The following is a 12185-nucleotide window of genomic DNA, read 5'->3' on the forward strand; positions in this document are numbered from 1 at the left end:
GGGAGAGTTGTCAGGATTACACATTTCTAGCACCTATAATAAATTTTGAGTTCACTTGAAGGAAAGATTTAGGAAAAAGAGTAGTCCAGCCAGCACCATCTGCATCACCCAGGCTAGACAGAGCTTGTGTGAGGGAAGAGTGAAGAATTTGGAGAGGAAGTAGGAGTTCACCTTGAAGTTTGTTTTCACACCCTTGGGAAATTTCTGATGGAAGGGGACACATGAGGAAAAGAAACCCTAAAAGCTGAGAATCTGAGAGTGGGAGAGACCCATGTTTCTCCAGGCTCAATGCATCTCTGGTAAAAAGAGGCCTCACCAAAGTCTCTCACATCTTTTTTGGGGTGTGTATGTGTTTATTTTTGAGAGAGAGAGAGAGAGAGAGAGAGAGCGAGTGCGTGAGGGAGGGGCAGAGAGAGAGGGAGACAAAGAATCTGAAGCAGGCTCCAGTCTCCCAGCTGGAGCACAGAGCCTGACACAGAGCTCTAACTCAAGAACTGTGAAATCATGACCTGAGCTGAGGTTGGACACTTAACTGACTGAGCAACCCAGGCACCCCAAAAGTCTCTCACATCTTGGCACAAGGATGATCAAAAGGCTACCGTGTTTTTAGAGAAGAATGAGACCTTGCTTGTGTAGGAGTCTCCTCCTGCCTCAGAAAGACAGGAAAGTGAAATCTTTTCTGTGTTCCTGGGATGCAAGCAAAAGGGCTAAGGGAGAACTAGTGTCTGTGAAGAATCTCGTGGTCAGATCAATGAGGGAGCAGGGTAGCATACATGACCTCATGGCCAGAGGCTGGGTGAGACCTGCGAGGATTTCATAGGGTTAGAGGTACATGACTGAAATTCATGATGGATGTCTGTGCTCCTCAGCAAAGGTCAGTATGTGCATAGCACCCAGCCAAGCATCGATGAGAACCAATACCTCCTCAACAAAGGAGACACCATAGTCCTTTTATTGAGCACTTTCAACTTGAAGGTGTATATACATGGAAATAGGTTACCTTTTCCCCACAACATCTCCCAGGTTTGTGAGGCCACTTATCTCTTTCTGAAAGGTGCACAACCTTTAAGGACATGTGAGAAAATTGTTTAACATCTTGGTTAAGCAATTTTAAACTTTTAATTTCACATTCTTCTTAAAACTTCCTCTGTGTTCTGTCTCTGCCACCAAGGCAAAGCTTGTCTCGGAGAGAGATGGCTAGGACCTGTTTTGTTATTCCTCCTTACACTCTACTCTAGGATTTTGAAGTAGGAGTGGAAGTGTGATCTAGATCAGGGCCACCTCCTTTTATTCTCTCTCTTTTTCCTCCCTCCCTTCCTTCCTTCTTTCCCTTTCTTTCTTTCCTCCTTCTGTCTGTTCCTTCCCTTTCTTTCCTTCTATTCCTCTTCTTGCTCTTTTTCTTTTCCTTGCCTTCCTTCCTTTCCTCCATCCTTTCTTTCAAAAACTTCTTTACTATTACCTATCACAAAGGTGATCATATCTTCTGGTTTGCTAGGACAGTACTGGGTTATGACTGTTGTCCTCATGTAATAGTATGTACCTAGTTTTACTATCAAAGGTATATGAGTTTGGAACACTAACTACATAGTCATGCAAATTGATACATATAAAGAAAAGTAAAAAATATATAAATTCATGACTCACTGAGTAATCCCAAAATAATATTTGTGTAGTTCCCACACAAATCAAGAAATAGTACATGGTCAGTATTTGGGAAACCTTTAATTCTTCCCCAAATTACTATAAAAGGTAACCATCATCCTTACTTACAACACTATAATTTGGTTGTGCCTATTTTTAAATTTTTATAAATTTCTTCTTTTATAAGATTCATTAATGTTACTGAGTACAGTTAGAAGGCATAAATTTTCATTGTGGTATAATATTCTATTTGACTTTACCACTGTTTTAAAAAGTGCTCATTTATTTTTGAGAGAGAGAGAGAGAGACAGACAGACAGAAAATTCCACACTGTCAGCACAGAGCCCAACACAGGGCTCAATCACATGAACTGTGAGATCATGACCTGAACCAAAGTCCAGAGTCAGATGCCACCCAAGCACCCCTACACCACTGTTTGTTTGTTTTAAATGTATTCTACTGTTTAGGGCAGTTGGATAGTTTCTGGTTTTAGGCTATTATGAGTATGCTATGAAAATTTGTATATGGGTTTCTTAGTACACAGACTTTTTTAGATAAATACCTAAGAGAGGAATTGCTCAGATATAAGGTGCAAACATATTTATTAGCTAATGTTAAGCTGTTTTCCAGAGTGGTTGCTAGTATACAAAAATGTGGCTGATTTTTTTGTGCATGCATATTTTTATTTAATTTCCTAAACAGCCCTTTGAGATGTACACACACACACACGCACACACAAACACATGCACACACACATCTATTTATTTATTTAAAATTACAGATGGGAACGCTGAGACTTAGGCACGTTATATATCATGCTATAGATCATACAACTAGTAGGTGGCAGAGCCAGATGTTAAACTAAGTAATCTGACTGTCGAGGCACCATGCTTAAACATGAGGCTTTACCTCCTTCCATACATGGAAAAACACTGCTAGTTGCCACTCCACCATTTAGTCTCCCTGTTTTCTGAATCAGCAGAATCCTGATCCCTAGGAAGCCAAGACTAAATTTCCTAGTCTCTCATCCATTTAGGGATATTCAATGAGATATGAGATATAAGCAAAAGTTTTGGGTGAGAATTCTGGGAAAGGTACTTAAAGGGTGCTGACTATGTTGGGAGAAACATCCTTTGTCTTTTTTCTGCCTCCTTTTTCTTCCTGTCCAAATCTTGGAGGTGATGACTGGAGTTTCAGCAGCCATTTTGGATGATGAGGAGTCCTTGAGTATGATAGATTTGTTTACTTCTCCTTTAGTTCATGTTTTAGTCCATGTCAGTTTTTGTTTCATGTATTTTGAATCTCTTACGTGATGCATGATAATGTGGGATTATTATGTTCTCTTGGTTATTTTAACCCCTTTATCATTGTAAGTGAAATTTTATTCTTGGTGTTTTAGTTTACTAGGACTATGGTACCAAATTACCACAAAGTAAGTGACTTCAAGCAACAGAAATTTTTTTTCTCACAATTCTGGAGTTAGAAATAAAAGTGTGGGCAGAGCCGTGCTCCCCTCAAAATCTCTAGGGAAGAATTTTTCCATGCCCCTTCTATCTTCTGTTGGTTGCCAGCAGTCTTTGGTGATTTGGGGCCTAACTCCAATCTCTGCCTGTGTCTTGCCATGGTCATTTTTCCCTCTTGTCTCTCTACCCATATCCTCCTTTTATAAGGGCACCAGCCCTATTTGATTTAGAGTCCACCTTAAGTTGACTAAATCTGCAAAGATCTTATTTCCAAGTAATGTCACATTCACAGGTTCTAAAGTGAATTATTTAAAAAATTTTAAACAAGGGTGGTTTAAAAAGTTTTATTTTTTCCTTACATTGAAGAAGTCTGAAGTAAGCACTTCAGAGCAGGCAAGGCAGTTTCATGGCCATCAGGGACCCAGGTGCCTTTTATTCAGGGATGTCATCCTTAGTGAGTGCCATCCATCCTCATGTCAACACATTAGCACATAATGGCCCCTACGCCACTAGCCTTCATGTTCCTATTCCGGGTAACAGGAAGAAGGGGTAAGATCAAAAGCCTCCCATCATTCCACTTAAAAAATAAACAAACAAACACCACACCCAGTGATTTCCATATACTGCTTTCATCATCCCTCTCTGTGAGGAAGTCTTTCTACCATCCTTCTGTACAAACTAAAGGAAATATAGTTTTTTAAACTGAGTATATTGCTGCCCTGACAGTATAGGCAATTGTCACATAGGAATACACAGAAGATGTAAAGAGGATAATTAATTACCTAGCAAGCTTTGCCATATAAGTATCACTATTCACAATGATGTATTTGTATGATCACTTAATGTCTGTTTTCCCCTTCTGAATATAGCTTATAGAAGGCAGGAATCATTTTTACTTTTTTTTTTAATCAGCCCCTATAATAGAAGAGTCTTAATAAATATTTGTTAAATGAGGTTTATTATATAATATTAAATTGTTCTCAATATAGTCTCCCCTTATATGTCCTTATTATTTGGATCAGATAAAGCCACTCTTTGGATGTGTCCCAAAAATGGACACCATAGCCCATATGGGATTTAGCCAATGCAGATATAAATGCTTTTTCCTTTTAATAAAAGACTCTGGCAAGAAATTTATGTAAAGGCATTTCATAGCTCAACAGTTATGCATTCAAATTTTCCAGTGTCTATAAAGTACCTGATCTACCCTCAATTGCTTTGGCATTCCAAGTCTGTCTCACATTAATATTCATATTGGGTTTCAAGAAAGACATTTGCTAAGTTTAGAACCTGCAATAACTCATGAGCTAAAAAAATTTTTAATTAAGCACCAAACTTTGTAGGCCCAGTTCATTTACCCTTGGCAGAGTGAAGCTTTCAGCAGAATAGCTTATATAGCTGATTATAAAAGCTGTAAGAGTTCCCAGGACAGAAGATGAGTCCAAGAAAGAAAACATCCCAACAGTGATCTGATGATCTAACTGTAAAAGATTCAGATGTGTAATAACAGATGTTCCTCCCAAATGCATTTTTTAAAAGCCAGATGGAAAAATGGAAAAATGGCATGAGTCAAGTATATTCTGCAATTTTAACATATTTTAGGTCCAGTTGGGAAGAATTTAGGTGAGGCTAGGCAAAAAACACTGCTAAAGGATATATCCAGAAGTACTGAATCAATTTCCTATGTCCAGCCTGCTTCTGGGGACTAGACTGCTCAGGCAGCCAAGATGTTATTCTGGCTCATAATGATTTTTGTTGCTTTTATTTATGAAAATAGTTTACTAACTAAAGATATCCTGAAGATCACCACTCAAATACTCATGAAGAGAAAGACTGACAAATGGCATCATTTCTGCCAAGATATAACTGGTGACCCTGACAGAGTCACTTTCATCTTCTGTATCTTAAAATCCTTGTCATCATGGGCGATGAAAAGAGAGCCACCAGCAGGCAGAGTCTGACATAGGACTTATAATGAAAATGAAGGAACAAAATGAAATAAACGAAATGAAACCTCCCCAAAGAAACTCACAATTCAGCTAGAACTGATTGCATGCTGTCTAGATATTGGACACTGTATAGATGCTGGACCTGTACTGGTGGCTAAAACACCTGAATTCTCAGGAGCTCCCTCAGGAGTTTAATCTGAAGAGGACCACCAGACCCCTAGGGAAGGAAAAGAAAACACAGAACCACCTTATTTGTACCCCAAATTTTTCATTGTTTGCTACAGTGTATTTAAAACAACAAAATGATGAAAACAGCAACAGAACTTTTAAGAATTACCAATAGAAGCTGCTTCCCTAATACCTATAAGGGTGGGTTTGAAAGCCAGACACATGCATTCATTAATAAGAGCCTAAGACTCTACAGCATAAGTGGATGCCTAAAGACCCAAATGCTTGTTCTTGTTAGGCTATACCAGAAGGATTCTGTTAGTTCCAATTCATGATGCCATTTTGGGGTGCATATGTGTTGGTCGTATATCTTCTTGAAGATAAACTGAATAAGCAAATCAACAGACTTATTGGCATTCTTGGAGCAGCCACCAGTAGACCTCGCAGAGACTCTATAGACAGAGAGTTCTTTCATTCCAGGTAAGGATTTCTAACATTGTCTAACTTTACTTTGTGTTGACAGAAGCTGATCTATTTTATAACTTAATTAAAGCCATAAAAAGGAAAAACTTTGTTTACTCCATGGGTGCTTTATTTGGTAATATTCCAATCTCAGGTTGTTCTAGGAAAAGCACTATATGAACTCTGCTTACATCACAGGATGCTATATTTTCAGAGGTGGTTGTCCAATCCCACTATAGGCCAAGACAAGTTCTACCATCTGTTACCCACACAATTACCACAACAGAAAATGGGAACACTGTTGGTGTTTTTTTTTTTTTTTTTAGATGAACCAACGTGCAGCAAGAAGTGTCTAATGTTGAACAACCCAGCACAACAGTGTAGGTCACTTGGGCTCAGATTTGAAGCTATAGCAGTATTGGAAATAATAAATTCTTTGTTTAGAAGAAAGGGATAAAATAGTTTCTCCCTTTTTATCAGGATGGAAAGAGGCTCAATGCAATGCTCTTTCAAAAGTAAAAGTTTACATCTAATTCTATAATAAAAGTGGAAGATTATTGAAAAAAAAACTATTTAGCTTATTCTTCCAGTTTTCATGTTCCACCATATACAACAGAATTTACAATTTGCATAGGAAGGAGCGCACCTTGTAGTTTAACAAGGACATCCTTCTCATAAATGCAAACCTACTTGAAGTATTTTAAATACCACTTTTAGTAATAGGGTTGGCTGAAGGCATGGAGGCTCTTTCTTTGAGAAGATTTGTTTAAAATTAACTGATATTCTTTTAGAGTCTCTCCAGCTGAATGTGGCCCGTCCCTTCAATAAATATTTCAGTTTGCAGTTTCCACATCCTCTGGAAAAGCTCATCAGGCTAGGAGACTGTAAAATCCAGGTCTGTGATTTCTCTTGTATTTACATTTCTTTTCTGAATCATCAGAATCACAGCTGCTGAGGCTTGTAGGTTAACTTTAATGACATCATTTCAGAATCATTCTAGAACCAAGACTGTCCACTTCTTCAGAGACTTGTATATGGCAGGGTGGGGGGGGATTTAATATCAGTAAGGACACTGCTTTATTTTGAAGCCAGGGAAAACACCTAGAGTGACCATTGTTATTTAATATTATGAGAACTTTTCACTCACAGTGATATGTGAAAATGTGTATCACATTAATAAACCTTGAGATGGGTTCAGTGAACAGTTGGGAAAAACCTACCTTTCATCCCCTTTGATCATTATCTTTCTTTTGGAGGCTTATATTTGAAAAGAAGTGTTTATAGCAACCTGGATAGAGCTTAATTACTAAACTCACAAAATATGCAATACAGTAGAAAACAATGTTCAGGAATTTTTTTTTCTTCCAGACAAATTCTAACCGCTAGAATATTTGACAGGTAAAATTAATAGCCATGATCTACATAATCCATGCAGCATTTGAATATTCCATTAGGCAAAAATAAGTCATGGATGTGAAATCCAGGTTAAGAGATGGTGCTGTGTGTTTTAAATTGATTTACAGTTTGACAGAGCAAAGCGATCTGTATCAAGAAAAACAAAATTTTCAAAGCTTGTCTGTGATGAAAGGACACATTTGTTTGAAGGGAAGACTAGGGGTAGGAACAGGGGCAGGGGTAAATATGGCTTATAAGCCATAAGTTTGCTAGTATACAAACTATAGTTAATGTAGTTAGGACAGGTCAGCAGATGTGTCAGCAGACTTGTTAAACAAGAGGACTTGTTAAACAAGAGGACTGAATTTTTTAATGGAAATTTTTATTGAGAAGGCACTGCCTTTGAACCGGATGTGTCTTGTTATGTAGCTTCTTCAGCAGCCAAGCAACAGTGCTAGAGCATAAGGACTTGTTATTACCGGGGCTCTTCAGCTTTCAACTGAATTGTTCTTTTAAAAACAAGGTGCATTTGGGACATCTGGATGGCTCAGTTGGTTAAGCATCAGACTTCACTTTGGGTCATGATCTTGTGATTTGTGAGTTCGAGCTCCAGATCAGGCTCTGTGCTGACAGTTCTGAGCCTGGACCCTCCTTTGGATTCTGTGTCTCCCCATCTCGTGCTCTGTCTCTCTCTCTCAGAAATAAACATTAAAAAAAAATTTTAATAAAATAAAAAATAAAAAACAAGGCGCATTTAAGTTACTCCCTGACACCAATCACTCCACTTCTTTCTGGGAGCAGCATATTCCACTTCTGTTTTCATCTTCGTTGATTGGCAGATTGGAGTTTAAGAAAAAAAAAAAAGACATTTAGCAGTTCTTCAGTGGCCACTTTATGAAAGGCATTTTATGTACCATTTTCTGTGGTCGTGAAGGCCTGAAATAATGCCACAAACTAAGAAGCTTGGAAGTGCAGTTATTACATATTTTAAAAGATCTTTTGGTGAATAGCATGCCTTATTTTTTTGTTTTAAATTAGAACTGATCTCTGACAACCCTCAAGATCCTCAAATTTTGAGTAGACTTTTTTTCTTCCAAGATTTTATTTAAATTCAAGTTAGTTAACATATAGTGCAGTATTGGTTTCAGGAGTAGAATTCAGTGATTCATCACTTACATATGACACCCAGTGCTCATCCCAAGGAATGTCCTCCTTAATGTCCATCACCCATCTAGCCCATTCCCCACCTCCCTCCCTCCATCAACCCTGTTTGTTCTCTATAGTTAAGAGTCTCTTAAGTTTGACTCCCTATTTGTTTTTATCTTATTTTATTTTACCTTCCCTTCCCCTATGTTCTTCTGTTTTGACTGGAAGATTTATTTCTAATTGCTAAGCTTTTATTGTGTTGAAAGTTAAATAATGTAGTTTGAGAGATTCTTTCTGTTGTAAAGGGGCTTATTGGAAATTTTAAAGACCTAATGTAACAACATCCCATGTCACTGCTAAATGCTTAGTGCTATGGCTGCAGGGCAATTCATCTTAAATGTTATTCTTGAAGTTTTGTATCCCTCATATTAAAGCTCTGATACTTGGGCAGAAGCTAACTCTTTAAACCTACTCTATGGCACAGTAAGAAAAATGACTAGCACACTTGACTTGATTTGGCGATTTAGGTATCATCACAATTACTTGGTGTTTTTCAATTTACCTATTAGGCATATGAAGACCTAAAGATTTCTTTACCTGTGTCATATGTTTGCATGCGTTTGAAATATGTTTTTTTTTTAATTTTTTTTAAAAGTTTTTATTTATTTTTGAGACAGAGAGAGACAGAGCAGGCTGAATCTGAAGCAGGCTCCAGGCTCTGAGCTGTCAGCACAGAGCCCAATGCGGGGCTCGAACTCACCAACTGTGAGATCATGACCTGAGCTGAAGTCGAACAATTAACCGACTGAGCCACCCAGGTGCCCCTGAAATATGTTTAATACATTTTTATAACATTTTTTTAGAAAAAGAGATTTTTAAAGAAATTTTTATTTAATAATTGTAGCATTACATACAATTGTAAGAAGTAATGCAGAGATTCTGTTTCCCCAATGATAGCATTTGCAAAAGTATGGTATAATATCACAACCAGGATAATGACAGTATGTAACTATAGCTGGTTCTGTAACACTATATAACTAGAATATAATATCACAAGTAGGATGGGGCACCTGGGTGGCTCAGTTGGTTAAGCATCTGACTTTGACTCAGGTCATGATCTCACAGTCCATGAGTTCGAGCCCTGGGTGGGACTCTGTGTTCACAGCTCAGAGCCTGGAGCCTGTCTTGGATTCTGTGTCCCCCTCTCTCTCTGCCCCTTCCCCACTCCCACTATGTCTCTCTCTCTCTCTCTCTCTCTCTCTCTCTCTTAAAAACGAATGACCATTAAAAAAAATTATCACAGGCAGGATAATGATACTTTATAATTATAGCACTACAGCTAGTTGTACAATACTATATAACTGTAACCATAGTATAATATCACACCAGGATAATGATACACTGATTTTATTCAGATTTTCCCAGTTTTACTGGTGTGTGTGTACATGTGCAAGTGTATTAAGTTATATATAGTTTTATCACCTGCATAACTTTGTATATCCACTACCAGAGTTAAAGATACTGAACAGTTTCTATACCCCGAAATCCCATGTATGTCCTTAAATAATCCACTACCTTCCTTCTGTCCACCATGCAGCCACAAACCCTGCCATCCACTAATCTGTCCTTCATTTCTAAAATGGTGTCATTTCAAAATATTATATAAATGGAATCATGATATGTAGCCCTCTGAGATTTCTTTTTTCTATTCAGCATAATTCCCTGGATGGTCATCAAGTTATTGCATGTTTCTTTTAATAGTTGAGTAATAGTGCATGGTTTGAGTGTACTATAGCTTTTCACCTGCTGAAAGGCACCTTTTTAAATTCCAGGTTCAGGCTATTACAAATAAAGCTGCAGTCAACATTCTTGTACAGTGTGTGTGTGTGTGTGTGTGTGTGTGTGTGTATGTGTGTACACATAGTTTTTTATTTATTTGGGATAAATGTCCAAGAATGTAATTTCTAGATCATATGGCCCCTGCATGCTTAGTTTTATAAAAGAGTTGGATTTTTTAATTTATACTAAGAACACTATGTTCCTTTTTAATTTTTTTTATTGTAGGGAAAACACTTAACATGAGATTTACACTCAAACTTCTAAGTTTGCAATGCAGTATTGTTAACTTTAGACACTATGTTTTCCAACAAATCTCTAGAACTTGTTTTATGAATTCTCATTTCCCCTTCCCCTCAGCCCCTGGTAACCACCATTCTATTCTCTGTGAGTTTGACTCTTTTAAATACCTCAGGTATCTAGATGGAATCACGCAGTATTTGTCTTTCTGTATCTGGCTTATTTCACTTGAAATGGTGTCCTCAAGGTTCCTCTATATTGTCACATATGGTAGCATTTCATTTTTTTCTTAATGCTGAATAATATTCCATTGTATGTATAAACCACAGTTCTTTATCTAGTCATCCATCAGTGGGTGCTTTGGTCATTTCCATATTTTGGCTATTGTGAAAAATTCTGCATAGAAGGTGCGAGTGCAGATATTTCTTCAAGATTTTGATTTCAGTTCTTTTGGTTGCATACTCAGAAGTGGGATTGCTTGATCATATGGTCATTCTATCTTTAATTTTCTGAGGAAACTCTATACTGTTTTCTGTAGTGACTAAACCATTAGAGGTGCCCACAGTGTACAAAGATTTCCTTTCTCCATATCCTTGCTAACACTTGTAATCTTTAAAAAAAAATTATTATGGGGTGCCTGGGTGGCTCAGTCGGTTGAGCGGCCGACTTCGGCTCAGGTCATGATCTCGCGGTCCGTGAGTTCGAGCCCCGCGTCGGGCTCTGTGCTGACAGCTCGGAGCCTGGAGCCTGTTTGGGATTCTGTGTCTCCCTCTCTCTGACCCTCCCCCGTTCATGCTCTGTCTCTCTCTGTCTCAAAAATAAATAAATGTTAAAAAAAATTATTATAGCCATCCTAGCAAGTGTGAAGTGTGATATCTGGTGGCTTTGATTTGCATTTCCCTGATGGTAAGTGATGTTGAGCATCTTTTTTATTTACTTGTTGTCTTTTTGTCTTCTTTGGAGAAATGTCTGTTTAAGTCTTTGCCCATTTTTACTTGGATTATTTGTATTTCTTGGTCATTGATTTGTCATTCCATATATATTTTGGATATTCATTCATAATCAAGAATACCATCAGGGTTTTAATGAAGATAGCATTGAATCTGTAAATCATTTTAGGTAGTGTTAATGTTTTAACAAAGTATATTAAGTCTTCCAGCCTATGAAAATGGAATAGCTTTCCATTTATTTGCATCTTCTTTAGTTTTTTCATTGATGTATTGTCTTTCAGTGTACAAGTTTTTCACCTTGCTAAATAAATTTATTCCCAAGTATTTTATTCTTCTTGATACTATTATAAATGAGATTGTTTTCTTAATTTTCGGGTAGTTTGTTATTAGGGTGTAGAAATGCAACTGCATTTTGTGAATTGATTTTGTATCCTATAATTTTCCTGAATCTGTTGATTAGTTCTAATAATTTTTTGGTAGAATCTTTAGAGTCTTCTATATGTAAGCTCATATAATCTGAAAACAGGGATAATTTTACTTCTAGTTGAAATCAACTGAGTATTTTTGACAGTCCATGTTGTATTGTATAGGTGAAGATAGGCAGACATAGGAGTGTCATTTGAATATAAATTGGAGACAAATATAGTTATCTGAGCGTAGGAAGTAGCTAAAATGGTTAGTGCTCAGATAGTAAGATATGCAACATCATATTATGCTTGTCTTCATTGAAGACCTCAAATTTAGGTTTCCATTCAATCTAAAATTGAGAAAAAAAAATCCTGGAAATTGAATACAAGTAAAGGCTTGAGCTTTTCATGTAATTTTAGATGGATGACAATCCACTGCATATTAGGTCAGCAAATGATAGAATAAAATCAAGGTCTCTTGATCCAAATTCTTAGTATTCTATTACTAACTATATAACTACCCATGTG

The 12185-nt window shown here is 37.2% G+C and overlaps 1 non-coding gene across 1 annotated transcript; it reads left to right on the forward strand.

Annotated features, from left to right (window-relative positions):
- The first annotated feature begins 7469 nt into the window (after positions 1-7469).
- Positions 7470-7609, forward strand: LOC122223457. Its single transcript, XR_006204327.1, has one exon. It is a non-coding gene; the product is annotated as a small nucleolar RNA SNORA50 (small nucleolar RNA).
- The last annotated feature ends 4576 nt before the right edge of the window (positions 7610-12185 follow it).

The sequence above is a fragment of the Panthera leo genome, chromosome B3 (assembly GCF_018350215.1).
Source record: "Panthera leo isolate Ple1 chromosome B3, P.leo_Ple1_pat1.1, whole genome shotgun sequence".
Lineage (NCBI taxonomy): Eukaryota > Metazoa > Chordata > Mammalia > Carnivora > Felidae > Panthera > Panthera leo.